The sequence below is a fragment of the Blennius ocellaris genome (assembly GCF_963422515.1).
Source record: "Blennius ocellaris genome assembly, chromosome: 20".
In the NCBI taxonomy this organism is placed as follows: Eukaryota; Metazoa; Chordata; class Actinopteri; order Blenniiformes; family Blenniidae; genus Blennius; species Blennius ocellaris.
Window position 1 is genome coordinate 17,578,743 of NC_137669.1, and position 14,487 is coordinate 17,593,229.

Sequence of the window (14,487 nt, forward strand, 5' to 3'; positions counted from 1 at the left end):
AATATGAGATGTACCAGAAGCAGAGATTTTAAGGTTGTTTTCATGTTTTCAGGGCGTTTAAATTGGGCCAAATACCTAGGCTAAAAAAAAAAAAAAAAATCATGGTAAATACTGGGCTGCAAAAATAACTTACTTACACTTAACTTTCATTTCACACAAAAGAACAATAATAGGCTTACATGTGCAAATTGGTGAAACACATGTAGGATTCAGAGCTTAACTTAACTTTAACATGAGTTAAAGAATTACCTCCCTGGGATGAAAAAAGTACTTCTGATTGGGATTCTGATTATATAAATAGGGGTTTTGGATAGCGTGGTGCTGGCGCACAAAAGGCAAAAGCATTCAAATTAAAAGCAGAAGGTGCATGGACCTACGTCCTTGGAGAGATCCTTTTATTTCATATTTGTACATAAAAACAAGGATTAGTCTGTTAAAAAAGTACTCACTTAACTGAAAATTATGCATTTTGGTTTTTACCTAAAATGCAATTAATCAAGCATAAAATTGAATACTCCCCTTTATTTGTCTGTATTTGCTGATTATTTTGCCATTCATCATCAAACACAGTGTTTTACTTGACTACCTCAGGTTCCAACCCAGTTTTAATTCAATACATTTGAAAAGTGTAATACTTTTCACAAATTAGGTTTCGGCTTGTCATGAAGGGCCGATACTATGATGATGTCTTGCAGTCGGGTGAAATCGCCATCTTTGTATCAGTATTTGATCAAGCTCAGTCACACCAATGCATAAAAACTGTAATATCCAGGTATCACTGGGTTTTTACTTGAAAGGTAATTGATCTGGTGGCTTTTATGATATGCGATCAAAACAGCTGAACACATTTTTCATCCCACTGTGGTCCTCGCTTGCTGAAATTTGGATGGACCGTTTATTCAGTCCACCCGGTGAAACGGTGTTCATCTGTTGCCAGCTGGGTTTTATCGACCCCAGGCATGGCCAACATTGTTGACTTAGTGGAGCCATGATTGTGAGCATTAGATGACGTTGTTGATATTTCAGGCCATTATATCGGTTCCCAGCTGAGCATCGCCACTGAAAACATCTTAAAAATACATCTTTTAAAAAAAATAAATAAATACCCAACGCTCACGCCCAGCAGGCCTTCAGACTTATACGCTGTGTGGAAAATCCTACGTCCAACAGTTGTCGCGACAACTAAGTGAAAACTAGAAATGTCACTTTTTTTTTTTTTTTTTAAGAACGGCAGGAGCAAATTCAGAGATTTACACACTGAACAGTTTTGTTCTGCTTGGCTCGGGAATATCACAAAAGGTGATTATCAGGTGTTTTTTTTTATTGTCACTGACGGCAGAGCAATATGTATTTACCACTACATCATTAGTTACAAAACCACTTCCACTAGTTACACACATCCCAGAGGGCTGAGAGCGTCGGCAATGAGAGAGATTGTTCTGGGCTGCACTTTGTCAGCCATTGATTGATAAGAGGTTTTGTTTTCATGACGCCAACCAGATCACCCAACTGCCTCTCCCTCATTCAATCCCCAGTCCCTGAAGCAAAACTAATCCTAACTAAACTCCCAGGAATCCTCCCATCTCCCGTCCCACTCCTCTTTCTCTCACTCCCCCATGTTCTGTCATTCCTGAAGTGGCACTAATCCTCACCCCTTCTCTCTTTTTCATCTCCTCTTTCCTCCCCTTCGTGTTTTTATGATCTGTAGTTACCGGACCAAAACTAATCTCCCCCTCTCCTCCCCTCCTACTCCCTCCTTCCCAGTCGTCCTAACCCTCCCTCCCTCTTTCCCACCCTGGCATCCTCATGTAATTTACCCTCGACCGTAACTGCATCCCCCCCCTCCCCCCCCCCCCCCCCCCGGTCTGCTCTTCCTCCACCACAGTGCCTCCCTTCGTCTATACCCAGAGTTAAATTGACAGTCAAGCCGACGCCATGTTTGCGAGGTTCTTCTCCAAAACATCTCACACAAATAGACTTCATCTGACGATTCGCATCCAACAGCTGTACAAGGAGGAAGAAGATGTACCGTGTAATAGTGTTCTCCCACCTCTCAGAAAGGAGACAGTGGCAGTGCAGCAGGAATAAGAGAGGAGCCAGACACTTTTTTTCCTCAGATGCTCGTGAACCGCGCTGAATTCAGACATCCTCTGACATCTCATTCACAGACTTGAGATACACTCGTGGGTTTTTGACGGGCGCACACTCGCGCCCAGACAGCGACACGCGCAAGTACTCGTGTATTTGTATTGAAAGAGGGCCCCGCAATTTCAGCTGTATCGCAAAGTCCACAGAGGGAGAGTGGACGTAGAGCGAGCGCGCGGCTGTCAGCTCATTCTTCACAGCTCTGCTACAAACGCGTATATCTGCCGTAGCCGCATAATTACAGAGTTATCAGAGCCTTTCTCAGGTCCTCAGCCCCCGACAGCATATGAAAAGACCCCAATTAAGCAATTATCTTTAAAGGTAGAGCCTAATTCAGTCATTTGAGCTCCAAAGAAGCATTGAGAAGGGAGACCACAGTGGCTGACAGCTAATTCAAAAAGAGGGGCTAAAAGCATTAAGGCTCAGATAAAAATGGAGAGGGCTTGTCATCATGTAACGCTCTGAAAAATTGCAATAGCAGCGGCAAAATGTCAGACTCTTGTCAGAAAAGATTATAGCGTTTATATGCACACTGTGACTGTGCATGCTACTTTATCATACATGACCATTCTTCCCTAGGCTTTTCATGGGGCCGCGGCTCGTCCTCGCAGCATTTAATCCGTTTTAATAAAACAATCGAGCGTGGACTTTTACCCGCAAATGGCTAACATCTCAATGAAATGCCCTTTCTGCGGCGCGCCACTTTTAGTTCTGCTGTTTAATAGTGGTTTAAATGCTGCTGTCATTTTCACAATTAGTTCCTCACACTTTCGCTCTCGGTCTTTGTCACTCTCCGGCGTGAGAAACCTTCCTCCCAAATGCCATCCCCGGCTGTAATGATCCACACAAATTACCAAACCACTTACACAACTTTATGTGCTACAAAAAGCAGGAGGGAAATTGTCACTAATGAGAGCACTCTTTCCACTCCCATATGCAGGTTTCATTTAATCACGGATCAGTTTTACCTTTTCCATGTTTGCTCATTTCTCTTTTTCTTCCATGATCAATTCAGCTCAGTTGTCCATAACTATTGTTTATGAGCATCCATGTTGCTATGTTCAATGCTCTGCGTGTGTGTATGTGTGTGTGTGTCTGTGGTTGTATCAATCTAAATTGTCCACGTTGTACTGTTTGTCAATGTGTCCGCACTGCTGGAGCAAAGTGGAGTGATGGACGGCTCGACTACCTCCCTGCCTCTTGAGCTTGAATTTTATACGGAAACAAACTGACAATTGCAGTTCCAGCTTCTTCTTTTTTTTTTTTTAATAACTTTTCAGTATTCTAACTGTATGTTAGTGGGAGACTGAAATTGTATATTTCCCTGTTAGATGAGCAGCAAGAGCCGCGCTGATGGTCTTTTCATTTCAACAACAGTACTTTGGCTCATTCTGACAATAATCAACACAATGATAGCCAGACATATTGCGATGCATTATTCATTTTTGTCTGTCTGATTACCCACTACCGTTTGACAACCATCACACTCAAATGTGTTTGGATTACAGGCAGTGCGGAGTGCAAAGGGAAAAATGGCTCATATAATGTCCATCTATCATGCAAAGAGGGCCTTATGCGGCGGCGAGGGGAAGGAAGTAAACATTCGCAGACTCACCGCGGGCGCAGTTCATCGGCACTAAGCTGTAGTTTGACACAATGTCTCTCCTATGGGGGAGGAAGTAGCCTCGCAAGTGGTCAATAAGTCAGACAGTGCTTCATAATCCACAAAAGATAAATCCACTTTGCCGAGGCAATTCATAACGTTTGAGTTGTGTGGGGTCATTTAACCATTTCAATTGATTACTGTCATTTCGGAAGTAAGTTACCGTCTCGGGGTCTGAATGGAGAGGCTACTTTAAGACTCGACGTGCTGATCAATATTGTCGTCGCCAGGTCCAGACAGCATCTCACACATCAAGGCAATGTGGAAGTCCTCCCCAGCTAGCTCTGCTCCAGCTGGATCAATATGTCAAGCAGACGCGCGTAGACGCCGTTCTGCTTTCAGCCGCCCATCAACAGGTGCGGTTTTAACATGCCTCATTTATATGAGTGAGTCATTGAATCACCTCGGATTGAGTCGCCTTGTTCTACATAAAGAGAGCAGTCAGACGCTTCGACCGCCACTTGCCAGAGCAAGAAATATACTAATGTTTAAAAGACCCCTAAAGGATCTGCCAAGGTTGAAAATCAAGATAAAGCGCTCGGTCGATCCTAAAATTGATTTATAGCCCACCTCTCACAAAGAGCTCTTGAAAATACATGAGCCAGTGCCACCGTTTGTGAGGGTGATTTCATTTTCAGCCCTATTCCCTTTGAATGGAGTCTCAGGACATATTCCAAAAGCAGGACTGGAAAATGCCTCGGAGGAATGATGGAAAGGAAACCAAGAGACCCCTGAAATGCTGTGCCGGGTGTTTACAGTGCAGCATTATGAGGATAGACGGCTTGACCCGGGCTGCTCATATAGATGGGCATTACTGATTTTACCTGCTATAAGACTCACGGTGCCACTAGTAATCCCAACAGGCTGTGTCATGAAAGAACTCCCACTGCCAATCACATTATCCATTTCAACGGGCCAACTCATAGAACAGCTCTTACACAAACGCACCATAAAGTCCAATGAGCACAGTCTGCAAGGTTAGATCAATACGACCAATGTGCCCAGGACCAAACATCTTAAAATGTTCGTCTCTGGAGGTGCTGGAGTTTCTTCTGAGACCGGATCAATGCCTGACTGGCCAACTCCATTAGAGGACCTTTTCATCAACAGGACTGACTGGTGGAGGCGGATAAGTCGGGGCTCGGGTTCTGCTTCAGGCTCTTGCAGTAAGTTTCGGTTTGCACTTCAATGTTTGACCTCATTTGTGATTTTGGTGGGTCTACCGCTTTTTTTAGTGACTCCTCCAGACGTTGTTAAGAGAAAACAAGGGACAAGATTAAGTGAAATTCGAACCCCCAGTCGGACGCCCAACTAATTTTAGAATTCAGGTCACATTTGGCTCCTTTGCTGGTCTAAACAGCAGACAAAACACAGTAATGAATCGCCGGTAAACTTAATAGAGTGCTCTGCAGCGAAAGAGCAGGATGTGCAGTGCAGTGCAATGTTTTAAGGTACTTCACATGATTAGATTTCTCTGCCGCTGAGCAATGTTATAAGTGACACTTGTGATTTATCCAAACTATCGGCACACAGATCTGATGCCAACATCTTTGAGAAAAGTTCAGTGAATAACGAAATTGAAAAACAGAACATGTGACAAATAACTTTTTTACTTTGCACCAAAAGATGTGAAGTGCATTTAATCTGTGCACACCTTCATAATAATGCTGTGTTGACTGTAACATAACACATGTGTGTTTTCCAGCATAAACTCGTACACTCTTCAACACGGCAAGAATTCCTCCATTGTGCATTAGTCACGATCTACTTCAAGGACACGTCGCTACGGAAACCTGTCACGTCCTGTGTACATTTATTCTCTTCATCCCATGTTGCTTTGAGATCTTGTTCATCGCCTGCCAGGATACAAATGGAAGCATTCACACTTCCAAATCTTGACAACATTAATACTTTTATTGATCTTATTTTGTAAACTGTCTGTTTCTTCCTGTTTCTTCCAAGCTAACTTCAATGGAAACCACAGAAAAGTTGAACTAGGTTCTGCTTGTCTTGGAGTTTAATTATGTTTGTTTGAGACTGAGACTTCTGCTTTAAACTTTTCATGTACCGACATGAAGACTGACGTCTTTATGTACGTTTGCCTTGAAAAATCACCTTTTTTTTTTTTTTTGAATTTCTGAAATGTGATCAAATAGAAAGAAATGTGACACTATGTTTCATCCTATTGCCATAAAACAAGTGAAAACTGACTAACTGGGAGCACATTTGGCAACTTTTGTTGAAGATAGCACATTTCTGTGTGAGGCAGTAATGCTGAATGAGATAGCTCAACAAAATTTAATAACCTCATTGAGAGATTTACTGACAAATATGCTCGAGTTAGAACAATAAGCTATATATTGAGTCTATAAATCACAAATTTGGCTGGTTTTGAAACCTTTACTGATTTTATTATAAGCAAAGAGTACATGATGGTTTGTACTTTTGTGATCAACGTCTGAGTGAAATGTAAACACAATACATATATATGGATATATGTATATTCACACACAATTACGTTTCAAAATGTGGTCGCCTCCATCCAACCTGCGCAGCCTTGAACTGGATGAAGTGTTCGGGAAGATGGATGGGTGCACTTTGTATAACATAGCGGAAGAAACGGTGCTTGAATAAAATAAGCACATGCATTCACCAGGTAATCACAACTTCACCTGCTTCACTGGCCGCGTTAAAAACCCAACACATGTACCAAACAAACTCATACGTCAGCGACCTATTAAGATCTTGTCATGCTGCTTTCAACCAGATAAAAAGACGGAGGACACTGTGTCCAACATCCAACCAATGACATTTTCTCTCGGATGAAGTTTGTTGGTGTTATATAAAAAAAGAATGCAAAAGTCCGTCACAGATTCTCCTCAGAGGTCTCTGATTATGCGGTTATCTCCTCCTCCCTCTCTCTCTCTCTCTCTCTCTCTCTCTCTCTCTCTCTCTCTCTCTCTTTTTTTTTAACGCCGCCGCCATGGTTCAAGAACAATAATGTGGTGTTAAATGTGGCTCCTTCAACATTTAATTTATGTCCTCATTTACTCTTGCAGCACTAATTCCTTGTTAAAGTGGAACTGTTAAACACTAGACTGAACCTATGATTATTTTAAATATCGCCTAAGAAAGCGCTATGTTTCTTAATTGTCCTTTTAGGGAAACAGTAGCATTAGAATCTGGACAATACTTGCTTGAATTAGGTGATAAAATGATGAATGTTAAAACTGTTGCCTGGATGGAGGAATTACTCAGCATGAGATAAAGTCATATTAAAACTTGGTTTATATTAGGTGACACTTTTTTAATACACGTCTAATCCCTAATATGACATCCACCAAATAGAGCAAGGACATTGTGACACAAACAGAATTAGAAGTAATTTTAAGTGCATTTAAAAAAAAAAAAAAAAAAAGCCCTACACTGCTTTTCTTTTTAATGGGTTTCAAACTGTTTTAAATCGTGAAAGTTTTGCAGGCAAGCTAACAAGCTGTCACACTGAGTGACGTTTGCTTTTATTTCATGCGGGTGAATAAAATGACGAGGCAGTTAAGAAACTCACTTTTCTTTCACACAATATCGTATTAAAACTTTGAAGTTGGGATTTTCCATTTCTTTTCCCCCTCGCATAATGTTCTCGGCCATGTGCCTTGGGCTCTGACAAATCCCGCCAGGATCTCTAATTTAATATACAACACTCATTTTGCCAGCATTGCCCTTCTTGCCTCAAGGTCTCGTGTCGCGTATCTTTGGGCCGGGGGATCATTTCATATTTTCATTTTCCTTGACAGTATCAGTGTGAGGCAAATCAGTAAATCACATTAACTAAATTATACATTTTGTGAAATGTATTATTCAGACATTAATTTATCACAGACGGTTTGTTTTTTTTCACACAATATTAACCTTAGAATGACTTGCGTTTGAATTATTTTTTGTATACTTTGATAGATTAGTCTTATAAATTATTTCGCACCCTTCTGAAATTCATTTTTAGAAAGTGATTCGCCGGACAGTCTAATGGGGCAATTTGGGGCTCTTTGTTCCATCGGCCATCTGTCAAACATTGGCTCTCCTTTTCTCTCACCTCCTGCTTTCTGCATCAAGCCGGCCTCTTTTTTCTTTCTTTTTTTTTTATAAAGGTGGCCCACGCACACATTAATATCCCTCCTCTGCACTGCACTCTTCATCTCTCCGTCTGACCTTCTTTCTCTCTTTGCCCTCTCTTAACATCCTTCTTTCACCGATAATCCTTTTGTATTTGTTTCCCATTAACATCTATCTTCCTCTCCTACGTGTTCTTCCCTTTTAGCGCTGCAGGGTTCCATTTCTTTGTGTCTTCACCTTTTCTTTTCTATTCTTAACATTTCCTCGTCGGGTTTTCACCCCTCATCTACACCTGAGCACATGTCGGCACACACTCCTCTCACCGCTTTTCTTTTAGGAGTAAATTATTCATATTACTGGCTCACCCTAATAACACTTTGATTATTCTTTTTTCTTTATCCTGAATGGGAGTATGACATCAATTATCAGCACCCGAGAGTGAGATGGATGGATGGATGGGTGAATGGATGGATGATGGATGGATGGGGTTAGTAGGAGACAAAAGCATCATGTGTGATGCTTAGAATAAAGGCTTGAATGTCTAAAATGAGCTTCTTAATACCAATACAATGCATTAATTACTCTCAACATTCTGCTTCCTATCAACTTCCATCAGCTGGTGTAAACAGGAACTTTCCACCTCAGAGTTTTGAAGGTTTCTTCAAGGTAAAGTTGTTTTTATTTTTGCAGTTTTATTTTTGTTGTTGTTGTGTGTTGCAATTGGTGCAACATAAATAAAACTGACCACCAAGTGGATGTTACCAAACATTAGTGTCAGACATAGTTAGGGATGAGGAAGCTGAGGCATTTTGTTTCTTAATGTCTATCCCGTTTGCTGAAATATAGAACAGGTGGGTTTACAAAAGGATTTTTTTTGGTGGGGGGTTCTACTGTTTTTTGGGGGTTTTGTAAACACTTTCTTTTTTCACCGAACAAAACTGTTATTTTTGTCCTTTAAGGAACGTGTTGAAATAAAAAAGAAAAACAGTGTTTTTCTATAAGGAATTATTCATGCCAAGAGAATTGCACTTTACCATCACGTAATGTGCTGCATAAATGCATGTAAACTCAAACACAATTTCTTTGAGGGATCGTACCAGCCTGCAGACTGTGGTCTGGAGACATCGGGGGACTTTATCTTCCAACCCAGGTTCAAGGCTGATGCTCGCTTCAGGGCCAGCTCACTTTCCCTAACTCAGCAGTCGGGAAGCGAAGCCTGGAGGACAGAGCAGGAAAAGTTAACAAGGGGAGAAAAGCTTGTGGATGAATACAACCTCCTGACGCCCTGCAGCCGAGTCCTCGTCATACTGCCGATACTTCTGACCTGATCAGGCCAGACTCCATCTTCCTTTTTGGATTCAGAGCCATGTGCTGGTTTGGAGGCCAATTCGCTCGGCAGGAAGGAAAGCAGGAAACTTCAGCCGAAACTAGATATTATGAGCCGCTTTACATCTCGCCGCCTGATCCCGGACTACACTGTATGCTTCACAGCCAGTTGTTTCCTCTCTCGTGGACAAGATCAAGCAAAATGCTGCAGCATGAGATTGGAAAAAAAAGACTGATTTAATTCTGCTGCAGTTATCTGGAGAACAGCTGTGAAGATTTCAAACTAAATTTCAGCCAACTTGATTGTAGCCTGTTGATTCCCTTCTCCATTATAATCTCAAAGGTAAATCAAATAAGTAATTCATCTTTGTATTGTCGCTTGATTGGGACGACTGATGCCTGTTGATCTCTGTGGTTTTTATTTGATAAAGAAAGGCGTTACTGTAGAAAATGTAGTTGACCACGACTACCATTTCTATAATGTACTTTTGTCTTAAAAGTCTCTTCATTTTGCTCTCGGTGCCTTGATTGTTTATAAAACCTGATCAGAGAAAGAGCAATGACTCATTACTCCTGAACACAACTTAGTTTTCTGACTGTAACCAGCATTAGCTTGTATCAACAGTGACAATTATCTTCCAAGTTGGTTTATCACTTTTTTTCTGGTTTAATTTTGCAGCTACTCCATCATGGACAGCCTTGAAACTGTGATAATGACTTATTTACTCAAAATATTCTAAAATAACAATTACTCTTAAGATAAAAAAAAATAACTGTGTGAATCACTCATAAACCTCAAACACGTGCTTTTGGAATATATCTGGGAAAAAGAAAAAAAACAGGCACAGGAAGATCATGCAATCTCTTCAGAGAAATTCTCCGTGAATCAACAATGGTAACCACTGCAAGTCGCTAGTTATTTTACATTTCCATGAAGTAATCCAGCAGAAGCTTTCAATGGCTTGCAACTGCTTATAACCAAGTTAAATGATGATTTTCCAATCCCCTCTGTTTGCCCCCCAGACATTAAATTGAGGTGAAATAACGCCCGACCACCATTAAAAGCGTCCTTTGGAAATGAGCAGTTGTACTAGTAATAATATTAAACAGTTCTGGCTGATGCTGTTTCAGTTAAAGGTCATCGGCCTGATAAACCGGTTCACCATTTTATTCGGGGCTCGCACTTTCGGTTCGTATCCACCTTTAAGGCTCGAACAGAAACCAATTTTCAGCATGATTCGTAGATTCCTCTGTCACGGGCTAAACCTTCTTTTTTTTTCCGCCCAACCACAAGGCGTCGAACATCTTTTTCTGCCCACTACACATCTCTAAATCTCAGCAGGAGGCTCAGATTGCTGACCATCACAGCCTAGTGATTACCTCGGCAACATTTTCCAGAAATTGCTACAAAAAAAAAAAAAGGGAAAAAAAAACCCTGTGATTCACAAAACATTTTCTTCCCTCCATTACCCGTGACTTTCAAAGTTGTGTATTTACTACCCGCCGTGTCTGCCAGCCGTTCTGAGGTGTCTGCACCCTCATGCATTTGGGAGTATAGGCTCATTTGTGTTCTGTCAGCCAGGAGTGGTACAACATTCCACCAAGGTTTTTTTTTTTACAAATGTGACACGCCAAAACAGAAGTTTGCATGAAAAAAAATTTAAATAAAATACAAGTCTGCATGCAACCTAAAGTCAGACATATATGTTTACATCCTGAGTTTACATTCAACACAGCAGAGATGCACAAAGCTGCTTAAGTTCATGTAAATGATCTGCTCTTTCCCGCAGCTGTGTCGCACTGCCCTCCTCAGGACAAACCATGAAAATGTGAAGAGATTGATATTATCACGGGGCCAGAATCAAGCCCGGAGCAGCCATTCAAATGTGCCTTTTTTGAATTTGGACTCCATGTGGGAGAAAACAAAAAAAAGTAGGGTATCCGATTTGTTTCAAGATTAAATAAATCTTATTTATACTCACATTTTATAAACTGTATCTGTCAGAGTGAAGTCTTTACATCATTTTTGAGGAGCTTTTAACTTTGTAATTCACTTGGCAAAACTGAGGTTTGAGGTTGCAATAATGTAATTAGTGTGTTTTCATTTCCAATTAATTTATTATTGTGGGTATAAATAATCCACTCTTGTCAGTTGTGATTGTGCATCTTTATTTTTATGCTTTGCAAAATGTCGTAATCTTTCAACATTTCATCAAACAAATGGATTTCCAGGCTTTCACATGGCTAAAACTGTCAAAATATTGTGATATTATCATCTGTTAGAGTAGCAAACATCAATATTTCTTCCCGTTTTAAATCACATTTTCTTTTGCACCTTGACCCAGTTCCTAGCTCTTTTTTTATGGGGGGGGGGGGGGGGGGGCACAAAGATTTTATTCCGGCTCCCAAGGTGGAAAGATTCTTACAATGTTGCTATTCCCTCCTGCAAAGGCTATGAGCACTCCAACTGTGCATGCGCACCCCCCCATTCAGTTGTAAACAGTTGTAAACAAACGTGGCGGATCCGTAGTGGTATGAATTGCGGTCTGTATTCTAGTTTTGTCGTCCATGTCAGTTGTTTTATAGTTGAGACTCATCCCCGATGCGTCATAAGTCCATGCGGATGTCAGGTTCTCTCCATTTTCTTCACGTTTATAGCGTATTGTTCTCTGCACACACGTCTGTGGTTTCATTACAAAATCAAGCAACAGCGCCCTTACGTGGCCCGGCAGACTAACTACATCGTTGTGTGTGTTTCCGCTGCTGCTGCAGTGTAAACACACTCCTGTTCTTTAAACAGATTAGGTGCTGTCTCGTGAAACGTTCTCGTGTAGATAGTGAACAGATATAGTGAACAAAGTAAAAAATTTTAATTTGAACATGTAAAATTATTTTTGTCTCAATATCTGAGCGGGACAACTGTGTGCTCAACAGTGTCACTGTAGCAAAAATGCGAGTATACAAAATGCCGAATGTAACGAGGTGAAAGCTCAACGTGGATAGATTAGACTTTGGAACGTTTGCTGATTTCCACTGTGAAATCATCCGAGTGCAGTAATGGCCCGTTTTGTCATTCCCTCTCAAGTTCCGTTAACATCACAGTCCCGTCTCGGCTTTCACAACATCCATGTTTTTTTCCGGAGCTGGAGGTGTCAACACCGTGTGGGCAACATTAGAGGCTTTAAATACCTCAGCGGTTGAAACTAAAATACACACAGTCACTCGACGAGAAACAATTTACTCCGTTAACTCATTACGACACATCTAATGGAAATAAAGAGCAAATTTTCAAAGCAAATGACGTATCACAGAAATAAAGATGAGATTGAATTTGTGAAATATATTTGGCAACATTACAGCCGCTGTCTTGGAAATACGACGTGCAATCTGCCCGACGAGCCCCCTGGTTGCTTACTAAGCACCTGCTAACGGCTCCCGTTACTTTATGAATAACCAACATAACAGTTGATCTGAATTATCCGGGCTCATTTTAAGGTTTTGTCATTTCCTGGTCGTTGAAACCCCCCCCCATAATCCTCTAATCTTTTTACACAGAGCATAACCACTAAATGTGCAGCAGATGCTGTGCCTGCCTCTCCCTTTATGCGTGCACAACACCGTAACCACAGGCCTATTTGGGGAAACGTTTTGCCCATCGCAGTCAAAGCCACAGCGACTCGTGAACGAGGCGCGCATTGCACACAAAATGAGAAAAAACACGCTACTATATTTCACAAAGAAATCCAGTCACAGCGTCACACAACAGATGCAGTGTCACTGGATGAAGTCCAACCCGTGTACCCCAATATCACACATTCACCAAACCAACACGCACGAGTTTGTTTTGTCAGATCACACCTTTCGTACCGCAGGGCTCGTCACAATATAACAGGACAGGTCGAGTAATGCGCCCAGGCAGCTGATTATCCTCAATGTGGCAGTTTTATAGCAGGAGAGCTCCGGGGGTCATGTGAAAACATGAATCAGAAATCAAATTAAAAAGTCGGTATGAATTCACGGATTGAAACAGGCAATCCGACACCCTTTGAGTGTTTGACAATCAGAAACCTGCAGGATTTGGAGGTCACCTCGTTGTGAAATTGTAAAGTATGAGCATAAAGGCAGAATAAGGTGGTAAATCAGCTTTAGAAAGGACTTTTGCAATGTTTGCTTGGATTTGTGATGCTAATGCGGGTCTCTTTCACAAATGACTGGAATTCACTGCAGTTTCAACACAGGTTTTTATTCTTCCTCACTTCAACTGTTTGAGTAAGAAGCTGGTTAAAATACAGCGCTGCGCCAGCAAACGCTACTGCTGCCTCATTTAACAACTTGGCATTTAATTAACCTTGATTTGTTTGTGAAAATTAGTAGAAATCTTTGTCTTAAAGGTGACAGGCTTTTACCAACATAGGCCTGAGGAAAAGGTGTTACTTGTGAATTTCCAGAAGTTATTCATTCCTTGCATTAAAATAAAGAATTTTTTGTTCCTTTTTTAGATTACGCTGCAATAACTTCACTGGCTCAAATTGGCCCATGGCTAATGATGAGCCCAAAGCTTGTGGTCACTGAATATGTTTAATAAATCATAGTGTATGTGATGTGATTTCCTTTCAGTCTGCAGTGAATCACTTTCTCATACTTGTAGTTGCATCGTCCACTCCTACGCATTTAAAGACTAAACTTATAGTAATGTAGTCAAATCATCCTGTCATTTCATTTAATATGTCCCTGCAATTTTCTCAGACAGTAAAACTGGGAGGCCTTTCCATTTCAGCTCTTCCCCTGGGAAACAAAGGAGTTTAGTTTCTCTGGTTCAGATCAGAGGATGATGGCGTCCTTCTTCCAAGATTGTACACTATAGATGCAGGTTTTCTATCCGGTGCCTGTCCTGACAAGCTGAGCAGTTTTCCACAACGGGGCAGCGACCGGTCAGTCAGATCTGAACCAGGAAACAAGTTTGATTCTCAAGGACCTCTAGTCCAGATCACAGAATAAAAAGCTACCGGATTTTTCATTTTGTTGCAGCTGCATGCCACAATGTCACACAGGAAATAACTTAATCTTGCACTAAATCTGGAGCAAGACAAAATAAATAAGCGGAGGCTGAGGTTGCATGACATAGAGCAAGTTCACCATCATATCAACTTTACAATATGCATATTGCAAGACAACTGAAAATCTGTTTTTATGCATGTCAGTCCTATTTGACACCCATCGCCTGCTTTAAGATAGTTCTAACT